Source organism: Lactuca virosa, chromosome 3, assembly GCF_052849685.1.
Source record: "Lactuca virosa cultivar CGN04683 chromosome 3, Lactuca_virosa_CGN04683_v6, whole genome shotgun sequence".
Lineage (NCBI taxonomy): Eukaryota > Viridiplantae > Streptophyta > Magnoliopsida > Asterales > Asteraceae > Lactuca > Lactuca virosa.
Window position 1 is genome coordinate 25,654,846 of NC_136428.1, and position 11,728 is coordinate 25,666,573.

Genomic DNA, 11,728 nt, shown 5'->3' on the forward strand with positions numbered 1-11,728 from the left:
GTCCCATCAATTTGAAACGTAAGCATGAACCAATAAATTGTGACTCGTCTTTAAAAAGTGAAAGATGTATAAAAAGTTACAAATAGAGAATATAGTTAAGATTTTGATGACCCATATTAATAAAAGTGTCTATCATTCTAATAAATAAGATACCTCAAATTGGTTTTGATGTTTTGGATCTTTGTATCCCTTATGATGAATTTTTTCATTGTTCTGATTCTTCTAATCGTATAGACATCCACGTAAGCATTAATGATTTGATCTCTGATTGAATATAAAAAATATTATTTCTTGTGAAATTATGAGATGCTTCTATTTCTATCTTCAGTTCCGTTATAAAATCTGGATTTTTGTATTTTGACTCATGATCATTTTTTTCTGGAGACATCTTTGTGCTTCTAGAGTAGTGTCAAAATGAGTAATGAATTCAATTAAATGCAAATTTGTTCAAGAGAGCAGTCCATAAAAATAGTTTTTACGCTTTGGATCTTGATGTAGTTATTATTAATCCTGAGAGCCACCTCCCACCCGTTACTACCACCGCCACCACCACCACCACCTTCGCCACCAACCGTCATAATCATATATGAATAATCACATATATATGGATAATAATATGTGAATATACCAAGTAATATTCACATACAAATATACATAATTTTTATATTCACATATTAATATTACCTTTTCCGTCGTTCTTGTACGTTGCAGCGTTTTTACGACAGATTAAAAGATATATAACCTATATGCATTCTCGTTTTCTCAACTTTTTTATTCTCATTTGGACATTCGTTTGTGTGTGTGTGTATATATATATATATATATATATATATATATATATATATATATAGTGAGGTTCAATAGAGAACCATAATTAACAAGGAACCAAAGAACCAATCGTGAGCGTCGGAAATCATAATGATCAACGGCCAAGGAAATAGATGTACACTTGTACATTGGACGCACACATATCGGATTATACGAAAAAATCCACCTCCTTACAAAAAAACTCACCTCTTTTTTTCGTTTAAAATTTTTTTAGGCCACATTTTTTATCGAAAAAAAACCGAATATACCGTTGTTCTCGATTTTTCGTCTTCTTTCTATAGAGATCCATGTTGATATATAAAAAATGAATTTTTTTTTGAAAAAAACGCACTTCATTTTGTTAGTTTTATCAATATTTAAGTTTATTTTTATAAAAAAAAACTAATTATACAAAATATATTAATTTTTTGTACTCTATTAATAAACATCAACACCGACTAAAAAAACCTCGATCAGTGTAGATTCACACTGTAAATCTAAACTGTAAATATTTCAATTTTTAACATTCACAATGTGAAAAAGCTCGATCAATTTAGATTCACATTGTGAATCTGACTTACTATTATGCACACTGTAAAACTGAGAAGGTTCACAATGTGAATCTGAATAGGTTCAGAATATGAATCTGAACAGGTTCACAATGTGAATCTGAACTGAAATATCGTTTTTTTTAACATGAATATGAATCTATGTTTAAAAAGTACCAAAAAGTATGAATTTTGATATATATATTTATTAATTTTTTTTCTATAAAAAAATAGACCTTAACTTTTCAACAAAGAAAATGAAGTGAGTTTTTTTCGGAAAAAAAGTTCGTTTTTTATTTATCATTATGAATCTCTATGGAAAGAGGACGAAAAATCGTGAACGGTATATTCGGTTTTTTTTCGATAAAAAACATGGCCTCAAAAAAATTTAAAACGAAAAAAAGAAAGTGAGTTTTGTAATAATCCGGTGCATGTGCGTCCACTGTAAAGTCTACAACCATTCATTTTACCGTTAATCGCTTTAAATTTCGACGCTTTGAACTTTTCCATATATATATATATATATATATATATATATAGAGAGAGAGAGAGAGAGAGGAAGGATCACTTGAGTACTCATAGTTCCCCGAGAACCCGAGAACTAAAAGTGGAACGTTGAATCAATTGTTTGGACGGCTTAGATGATGGGCATAATTTGTAAATATTACTATATCCAGTGGCATAACAGGTTTTTTAAAATACTCCTGGGGATATATTTGGTAGAAAAAAGTGTTATATTTTAAAGATTAGTCAAACAAAAGATTTCCCCTCAAACCCTTCGTCATTTTCACCACCGAACCTTTTCTCTCAGGCCTTTCTCATCGATTGTTTCCCCAAAATCTAGTATCGTCGTTTGGAATCACGATCCGACCTCGGAATCCATGGCTTCCTCCGCCATTGTCGATTATGAAGTTATTGCTTCTGATTCCAGGTGATTTTTCTGATATGACAAAAAAATAAATTATCCGTTAATGGAAAAATCCCCAAATTAGTCTCTCTCTCTCCCCGTGTTCTTCAGTGACTCTCTCCTCCACGATCGCCTCCCTCCGCCGGTCAACAATCAAAAAACCTAATCACTGGATTTGAGGGAGGTCGGTAATCTGATTTATTGCACTAAACCCACAACTGTACGACCGCGGGATGCCGGTAACATTCGTCTTATTCATCTTAATCAGAGACGTAATTGAATTTGAGATCAACAAAATCCACGTGTGAGTATAGTTTCTATTTCTAAATTCGCCATGTTATTGTGCTATTTCACCGGATGATGATCATTGATCAATGTGTCGATTTGTCGAATGAAAACCTAAACATAAGGATTTTTTTGTAACAATGTGTTTTTGTTGGTGTTTTGATTGGATCTTTTGATTTACAAGCGTTTAGATTCCTTCAGGGACGGCTTTCTTCTATTCAAGATGAAGTATCTACAGTTGGATCTGATTTGGAGTCACTTAAGGTGTTTGATTACACTCATTTAACTGCTTTCTGTTTTCTACATCATTCTCATGCTGATTAAATGTTTGTGTTTTGAATTAATTTGACCTATTCGTTCTTAAAATTGGTGTACAAGATGAAATAATGAAGCTTGGATTGCTTGTAAAAGATCCCACGGCTCCAAAACCTTCTGCACCTGTGGTGGAGGAAAAGTAAGCAACAACTGGATCGTGACATAGAGACCTTAAAATCACAGTCTAACATTGTCAGCATCCGTGCAGTAAGTATTCAAAATGCACATTTCTTTTTAACTCATATCTTATTTCTGATCACATGTATGTATGTAATAACTAATAGTTGAAGTTTTTAAAGTTAAATAGATGAGTGATGACATTGGAATTCCAGGATGTGGTTACTGAAAACGAATTGAGAAGAGACTGTTTGGTGAAATTATTCCTCTTGGTGGTGATATTGGTGTTACCTTTGTCGACATTGGAGTCCTTGAATCTGTGAAGGATACCTTGAACGAGTTGGTGATGCTACCTCTTCAAAGGCCTAAATTGTTCTGTAAAGGGCAGCTAATAAAGGTAACCACAACACAAGTTTTTATATTATAATATATTGATATTGAAAATGATGTTTTTTCATTAGTAATTTGATGAAAGTGTTTCCATGTGTTTTGTATTTTGTAGCCTTGTAAAGGAATGGAATGAGTGATTCCATTCCATTATCCTACTTTCATTTTTGTCAATTACACCATTCTACCTTCAGTTTTCTTTTGGGTTTTCACGGATTTTATAAAACAAACTATTCAAACTGTCTTCAAGTTGCCAACAAACCCAAGTTATTGTGTAATATTTACACTTTTGGCCCGTGTTTTAAATTTTCTTACAAATTTGGTTCGAACTTTTTTCTTTTACAATATGGTCTCAATTTTTTTTCAAATCAATTTTGTTATGCAGCAATGAGTATCCACTTTTCATACCTAGACAAAACTTTTGCACAACGGGTGTAGAAACATCATGGTCAGACAAAAGTTCAAGTATTTTTGGAGTTGCTTCAATGGAATCAGAAAAGAAGGCTCGTTTGGAATCTTCTAGTAGCTTCAGTTACACCTCAGCATCCCCTCATTCCTTTAAAACACAAATGGATTTGCAAAAAGGAATTTCACTTTTAAAAAAAAGTGTCGTGCGTGTAACAACTTATTGTTACAACTCTTTATGCCTTGAAGTTCCTCCTGAAGCTTCTACTTTCAGCCATCAGACATTGAAGCTCGTATTAGGACAATGACAATTTCATACATTAGGCTTCCCAACTGTTTAATCCTAGCTGTCACACCTGCAAATGCTGACCTTGCCAAAATGCACTTCAAATTGCTAGAAATGCAGATCCTGATGGTAGGCATTGATTTCATTGACAGATTTTGGTAGAAAAACTAGAAGTAGAATGAAAGTTCTTCTCTTTAACGTGGCTTCTTTTCTTTTTGTGCTGTTAGGTTACAGGACAATTGGTATGATCACAAAGGTATACTATAACATACATGATTTCAGTTTCATTTTTTCCTTACTTCTCTTTCATTATTTAGTATTATTCTTCATTTATGACACAATGTTGTCCTTTTTGATGCTTTAGTTGGATATTATGGATAGAGGAACCGATGCACGTAATTTTTTGCTTGGAAAAGTGATCCCCCTTCGACTTGGCTTTATTGGTGTTGTAAATCGTAGGCAGGAGGTAATATTCTTTGTTCTATTTTATATATATATATATATATATATATATATATATAACATATGCTATAAAGTTTGGAGGTGTATGGAGTCATGGTGCATAAATGCTTTTAAGATCAAGAGTTGGCAGACTCCACCTTATTGACTTTAACCAGGTATCTTATCTTTTTCCAAGCTTGAATGCATCATTTATTATATCTTCATATATCATCATTTAATAAAAAATGGACTCACCCCAAATCAATGTACTCATTTACCCATTTATAATATTATTATCAGTATGTAATTCATACATATTGATAATGGTTCATATGAGATTTTTTTTTAAATTTTGGTATTTATATGAATTATGATGTGACTGGTTATAAGTAAATCATATGAATTACATGTGATTCACATGTAAATCATAAGTGAATTACATATGAATTATATGTGAATCACATGTAATTCATATAAGATTTACATATGAATTACATGTAATTCACATGTAAATCACAAGTGAATCACATATGAATTACATGTGATTCACTTGTAAATCACAAGTGAAACACATATGAATTACATCTGATTCACATGTAAATAACATGTAATTCACATATGAATTACATGTGATTCACATGTAATTCACATATGATTTACTTGTGATTCACATGTAAATCACAAGTGAATCACATATGAACTACATGTGATTCACATGTAAATCACTAGTGAATCACATATGAATTACATGTGATTTTACATGTAAATAACATTTAATTCACATATGAATTACATGTTATTCACATGTAAATCACATGTAATTCACTTGTGATTCACATGTAAATAACAAGTGAATCACATATGAATTATATGTGATTCACAAGTGAATCACATCTGAATTATATGTGATTCACATGTAAATTACATGTAATTCACATATTAATCACATGTAATTCACATGTAAATCACATATGAATTACATGTGATTCACATGTAAATCACTAGTGAATCACATATGAATTACGTCTATATGCACACATGCATTTTGTGCGAGTGTTCTTCGTTAATTATTTTTTAAAATTTTCTTGTAAATTTCACATTTGAATCTTAAAAGATACAATCACATGTGTATATCATATTATATAATCACTTGTGAATCTTACATGATATATACATGTGCATTTTTGTGAGTGTTCTTGCATTAATCAAATTTTTTTTTAATTTTCTTGTAGATTTTTAATAATTTGTGGAAAATGTTGAAGAGGTGAAAAGTGATAAATTGAAGAAAATATGAAAATCTTGATATTAAGAGATGACAACACTGTGAATCTTTGTAGTTTATATATATATATATATATATATATATATATATATTATTTTGTACTGAATATAATACTTATACTATTATGTTTATAGATTGATTAATAAAAATGAGATTTTTTATGGTTTAGTTGAGAATATTATAGTATAAGAAATATGCATATATACATTTAAAAAAATATGCATATATGCATCTAAAACGTTGATTTTTTTTGTTAAAAAATTTAGAGTATTTTTTTTAAATATTCAATATACTGATTTTTTTTAAAAATGTAGTTTTTTTGAAAAAATTGCTTTCTTTTTTTGAAAAAAAAAGGTAATTTTTTTAAAAAAAATTGGAGTGTTGTTTAAAAAATTGCAGTTTTTTAACAAAATGCAGTTTTTTTTAAATTACTTTTTTTCAGATTTTTTTAAAATTCATTTTTCTGACAAAAATTAAAAAATATCCATTTAAAAAAAAATAAAAAATTATTTTAAAAAAAATCCGAAATTTGATTTATTATGTTATTTTTGTCCAATAACACATAAAATAAACATTAAATGAAATCGGTAAGATTACGAGCATGTCCTTAATGAGTTAATTTTGATCTAGTGCTCCACCTTTAGTTCTCAGGTTCTCGGGAAACTATGAGTTCTCAACCGATCTCACCCATATATATAAGGGTGAGATCGGTTGAGAATTCATAGTTTCCGAGAACCTGAGAACTAAAAGTGGAGCGTTGTAATTCATTAAGGACATGATCGTCATCTTACCAATCTCATTTAATGTTTAATTTTTTGTGTTATTGATCATATTAATATAAATGTTAAAAAAGTTACAAAATAAATCAAATTTTCGGATTTTTTTAAAAATAGTATTGATTTTTTTTATATAAAAAAGTGCAGATTTTTTAATTTTTTTTATAGAAAACATGAATTTTTGAAAAAAAAATTGAAAAAAATATATTTTAAAAAAAAAAAACAGCAATTTAAAAAAAAACTGCATCATTCTAAAAAAAAACTACATTTTTTTTTCAAAAAAACTGCAATTTTTTCAAAAAAAAAAAAACTGCAAATTTTTAAAAGAAAACTGTATTTTTTTAAAAGAAAACTGTATTTTTTTCAAGAAAAAAAAATCTGCATTTTTAAATAAAAAAAGTGCAAGTTTTTTAAAGAAAGCTGCATTTTTTTCAAAAAAAACTGTAATTTAAAAAAAAAACCGCGTTTAAAAAAAACTACATTTTTTTCAAAAAAAACTGCATTTTTTAAAAAAAAGTAAATTTTTAAAAATCAATAAATTAAAAAAAAGAACTTGAATATTTAAAAAACAAATACTCTTGTTTTTTAACAATAAAACCAAAGTTTTAGGTGCATATATACATATTTTTTGAAATGCATATATGTATATTTCTTATACTATAATATTCGTAAGTTAATCATAAAAGATCTCATTTTTATTAATTAATCTATAAACATAATAGTACAAGTATTTCATTTGATATAAAATAAAATATAAAAAATAAAAAATGCTACAAATTTCAAAGTGTTTTCATGTTTTCGTGTCAATATTTTCTTATTTTTTTCAATTTATCCTTTTTCACCTCTTAAATATTCACCAAAATTTCTTCCAAATTTACAAGAAAATTAAAAAAAAATGATTGATGCAAAAACACTCACAAAAATACATATGTGATTTTCATGTGATTAACATATGAATCACATGCGATTCACATATGAATCCCGTGCTATTCACATATGAATCACATTTACATATGACATCATATCTAAATCACATGTAAATCAAATGCGATTCACATATGAATCACATGTGGTTCACATGTGAATCATATGTGAATCACATGTGATTCAAATGTGAATCATATGTGAATTACATGTGATTTACATGTGAATCACGTGTAATTGTGATTGACATGTGAATCATATGTAATTCATATGTGACCAGCTTGTGATTTTCATGTGAATTACATTTTATTCATATGTGAATTACATGTGATTTACATACGAATCACGTATAATTGTGATTTACATGTGAATCACATGTGATTTTAATGTGAATTACATATGATTTACATGTGAATCACATGTGATTCATATGTGAATTACATGTGAATCACGTGTAATTGTGATTTACATGTGAATCACATGTGATTTCATATGTGAATTACATGTGATTTACATGTGAATCAAATGTAATTCATATGCGATTTACATGTGAATCACTATACACTTATAGTCATGTTGAAGTTGTTGTTAAGAAAATGTATATGTAGATTGTGAATTATTGCTTACTGGTTAAAATATTACCATCAACAAGAAGAAGAAAAAGTGGCACCAATCTACAATACAGAAGGCCCATAGATGTGCCCTCAACACAAACAAGCTGATAAAAAAGAATAAACCATTTAAACCAACAAAACTTCCAGAATGAAAAAAAGATAAAGAGTAAAATTCACCTCAAGCTCAGAACAATCTGCTTTCAAAGTCCCATTTGATTCATTGTTATATGAAGATGGGACAATTTGCTGAATTGTTTTTCCCTCTGATATCGTAGATCTGTAAATGAAAAACCATCAAGAATCAATAGAGAAAAACATGTAACAAGATGCAATTTTTTGAGGAAAATGTTTTGGGTCATACATGATATAATTACTCTCAGTGGAAAATGTTTTGAGGAAGTCATCTTTTGTCTCAACAAGATTATCTGCAAAAATGTTCTGCAAGAAAAAAAAATTATAAAGATCGGTATTTTGTTATCATAAAAATAAAACAAAGGGTAAAAAGTGAGTACTCAATGATCACCTGAAGAGAAGAATTAAGATCTGTGATTCCTTTCCCAACCTTTATAAGAAAAAAACAAAATCAACAATTAAAAGGAGACAAAGTCAGACTACATGTAAGCATGTACTTTAACATTTCAAAAAAGCTTAAATGCAGGAAGTAGCAATGTACTTCCATTTAGTTATTTATTCTAGCATTGTAATTTCATTTTTTCTATTAAGTCCTACTTTAATAAAAACTTAAATTATTGTGAAGTCAATTTTTTTCTTCTTAGAACATTGAACGTTGAAAAACATATACATTTTCTTATTGGATTGGCAAGGCTTTTTTATGTCCCTAAAATGTTTTACAAGCTTAGTAATAGGCTAAAAAGTATCAAGAATCAAAGAGGCCAAAGTCACCTTACTACAATGGAAAATGAAAATTAATTGGTATGAAATGTAGTAACTGTACATTAGGATATCATCATATCTTTATAATACCACCAAAACTTTAGTTGCTTTGGTTTTAAACGTGTAGCTAGTTAAAATAATCTAACCAGTATGCTTTTCTATATGTGATATTTTTCAACTTCTCTCTAAATCCATCATTCTTGTATGATTCTAGATCAAAGAGAACCATTTACCTCAAATTTTAGTTTGTACTGTACAACACAAACTAAAAATAATTTCTTATTGGAATATGTGTAGTGTTGGTTTTAGCGATTATAGGGTGACTAATGGTTGTTACAGGTGTTATATGATCAGTTTTAACCTCAGGAGTAATGATAGCAGGAAGATGGACGGTTTTACCCCTGGTGTTCATATTTCTAGCTCTTAACAGATTGTGGTTCTTCCATGATATTAAGTGATTTGTGATCGAAACTCTGCACTAGCAAGATCAAAACTTTGTTTCAAGGAATATAACACCTAAAACAACTCCGCAAGAACAGAGATGTCTTACAATCTAGCGTCAACACGCCAGCAAGTTATGCACAAGGGGATCATCACCACACAATTTAAAATTGTCACAATTGAATATTCAAGTTTGTTCATAACTTATCAGGAGCAGATAGCATCATGCAATAAAAATTTACGTTTATAATTTGGATAACATAGAGGAACTAAGGAAGTAATCTTCGAGGATTCAAGAATTTCCCAATGTGCATAAAGTTTTCTTCATCATTCCGGACTTGATACGAGAACGTGTGGGACTATGTACTAGCCTAATTGAAATATAAAACTGAATATGAGTAACTGAAATAGCCGAAATTTCAATAACCTATTAATGAACAAAGAACAGATTATGATGTGATTAATTGAGATCGTAAGAAAGTGCTTTCATAGTCACCTGCTACAGAACGACAACGAGACATGAAGCTGCTACAGTTTATTTCAAGTCTCCAAGGGCAATCGCAACAAAATCAGGTGAATAAACTTACTGATTTTAAGTCGTTTAGTGATGATAGAGAGGAAGAAATGGTTGTGGAAGGCGATGAGACCGTCGATCTGACTCTAGACAGTTCCGATTCGAGGAAATTAGGTAGAGTTGATAGCGGCGGCGCTAGCGGTGGAGCTGGAGAGGAAGATGACTCCGCTTTGCGAGCCGATGATTCTTCCACAAAGTCATTGAAAAGGATTATTTTGGTTTGGACGCCTCAATTGCACAGTGATAACAACGCCACCACCAGTACTAGGTTTAGGACCTAAAGTGAGGCCAAAAGGCTTGTCGACTTCAACTTCGGTCTCCTTTCAAGCACCCGTGGTTTTAATGGCTTTGATATCTAAACCTCTTCCTCCTTTTACAGACATGATGGTCTTCTCCCTAAAAGCCATCCACACAATCCACTGAAATACGCCGCTCGTCGCAGTTGATGAGATTAAATGAGGTGGAGATGTAAATCGATGAACGGATGAGTCAGAGATCAAAAATTGGTGATTCACAGGAGTGTGGAGGAGTAATGAATAATTTTTTTTTAGGGAAAATCAACGACAATGAGACAATTGGTGATTCACAGGAGTGTGGAGGAGCAAAGGTGGAGGTGATACACTCTGGCGACTGAAGACGACAATAAGAATGCGACGAGATTCAATGATTTCATCTCAAAATCTGGGATGAAGAGGTGAGATTCGGCGATTTCATGGAATGAAGATGAACATGAAGGAGAGAGAAAGACGGTGAGAGAGAGTTGTATTTTCAAAATTAATTTTGATTAATTATTATGTATGTTAATTTGTATCCCTTAGCTACCCTTGTAATTTATCGTAAAAAGTCAATGTTACCATTGAAATTGTTAATAATTACAAATATGTCATATTTGATATAGGCCATTAAATGTTTTGATCTGACGTTCTATTTTTAGTTATTGGGAAACTTTTGGTTCTCAAAAGATCCTCCCCCCTCTCTCTCTCTCTCTCTATATATATATATATATATATATATATATATATATATATATATATATATATATATATATATTTGTGTGTGTAAAATTATATACGTATTATCACACTCTACACATCAAGTTTGTTAAGGAAAAACTGGTTTGATTCTTGATCACGTGTCAAGTATCGTTATCCTTCTAGATGGTTGTAACTTACGCCTGCTTTATGTTCAAAGTTATTGTTGCAAAACACCACACGTAACAATAAAAACAAAACAAAAACCACTCTTCTATGACTTTTGCATCCAAGGTTTTGACAGCCAATATATATATATATATATATATATATATATATTTGCATCCAAGGTTTTGACAGCCAATATATATATATATATATATATATATATATATATATATATAGAGAGAGAGAGAGAGAGAGAGAGAGAAAGAGAGAGAGAGAGAGGTGATGTTCAACAGAGAACCATAATTAACAAATAACCAATAAACCGATCGTGAGCGTCGGAAATCATAATGATCAACGACCAAGGAAATAGATGTATATTTGTAAATTGGACGTACACACACCAGATTATACCAAAAAATCCACCTCACCAAAAAATTCATCTTTTTTTTTTCGTTTAAAATTTTTTTTAGGCCACATTTTTTATCGAAAAAAAACCTAATATACCGTTGTTCTCGATTTTTCGTCCTCTTTCCATAGAGATCAATGTTGATATTTAAAAACGATTTTTTTTTCCGAAAAAAACTCA

The 11,728-nt window shown here is 30.1% G+C and overlaps 2 long non-coding RNA genes across 7 annotated transcripts; both read left to right on the forward strand.

The window, feature by feature from the left end:
* Positions 1–2,097: 2,097 nt before the first annotated feature.
* LOC145165383 (uncharacterized) lies at positions 2,098–3,884 on the forward strand. 3 transcript variants are annotated; one of them, XR_013740042.1, is made up of 5 exons: positions 2,098–2,566; positions 2,739–2,811; positions 2,926–3,069; positions 3,195–3,376; positions 3,752–3,884. It is a non-coding gene; the product is annotated as an uncharacterized LOC145165383 (long non-coding RNA). The 3 variants fall into 3 exon arrangements; XR_013740043.1 differs by having other exon boundaries at positions 2,749–2,811; positions 3,162–3,376; XR_013740041.1 differs by having other exon boundaries at positions 2,749–2,811.
* A 190-nt stretch (positions 3,885–4,074) lies between these two features.
* Positions 4,075–10,889, forward strand: LOC145165384 (uncharacterized). 4 transcript variants are annotated; one of them, XR_013740045.1, is made up of 5 exons: positions 4,075–4,186; positions 4,285–4,313; positions 4,422–4,523; positions 4,594–4,674; positions 8,370–10,889. It is a non-coding gene; the product is annotated as an uncharacterized LOC145165384 (long non-coding RNA). The 4 variants fall into 4 exon arrangements; XR_013740044.1 differs by having other exon boundaries at positions 9,328–10,889; XR_013740047.1 differs by having other exon boundaries at positions 9,355–10,889.
* Positions 10,890–11,728: the final 839 nt, after the last annotated feature.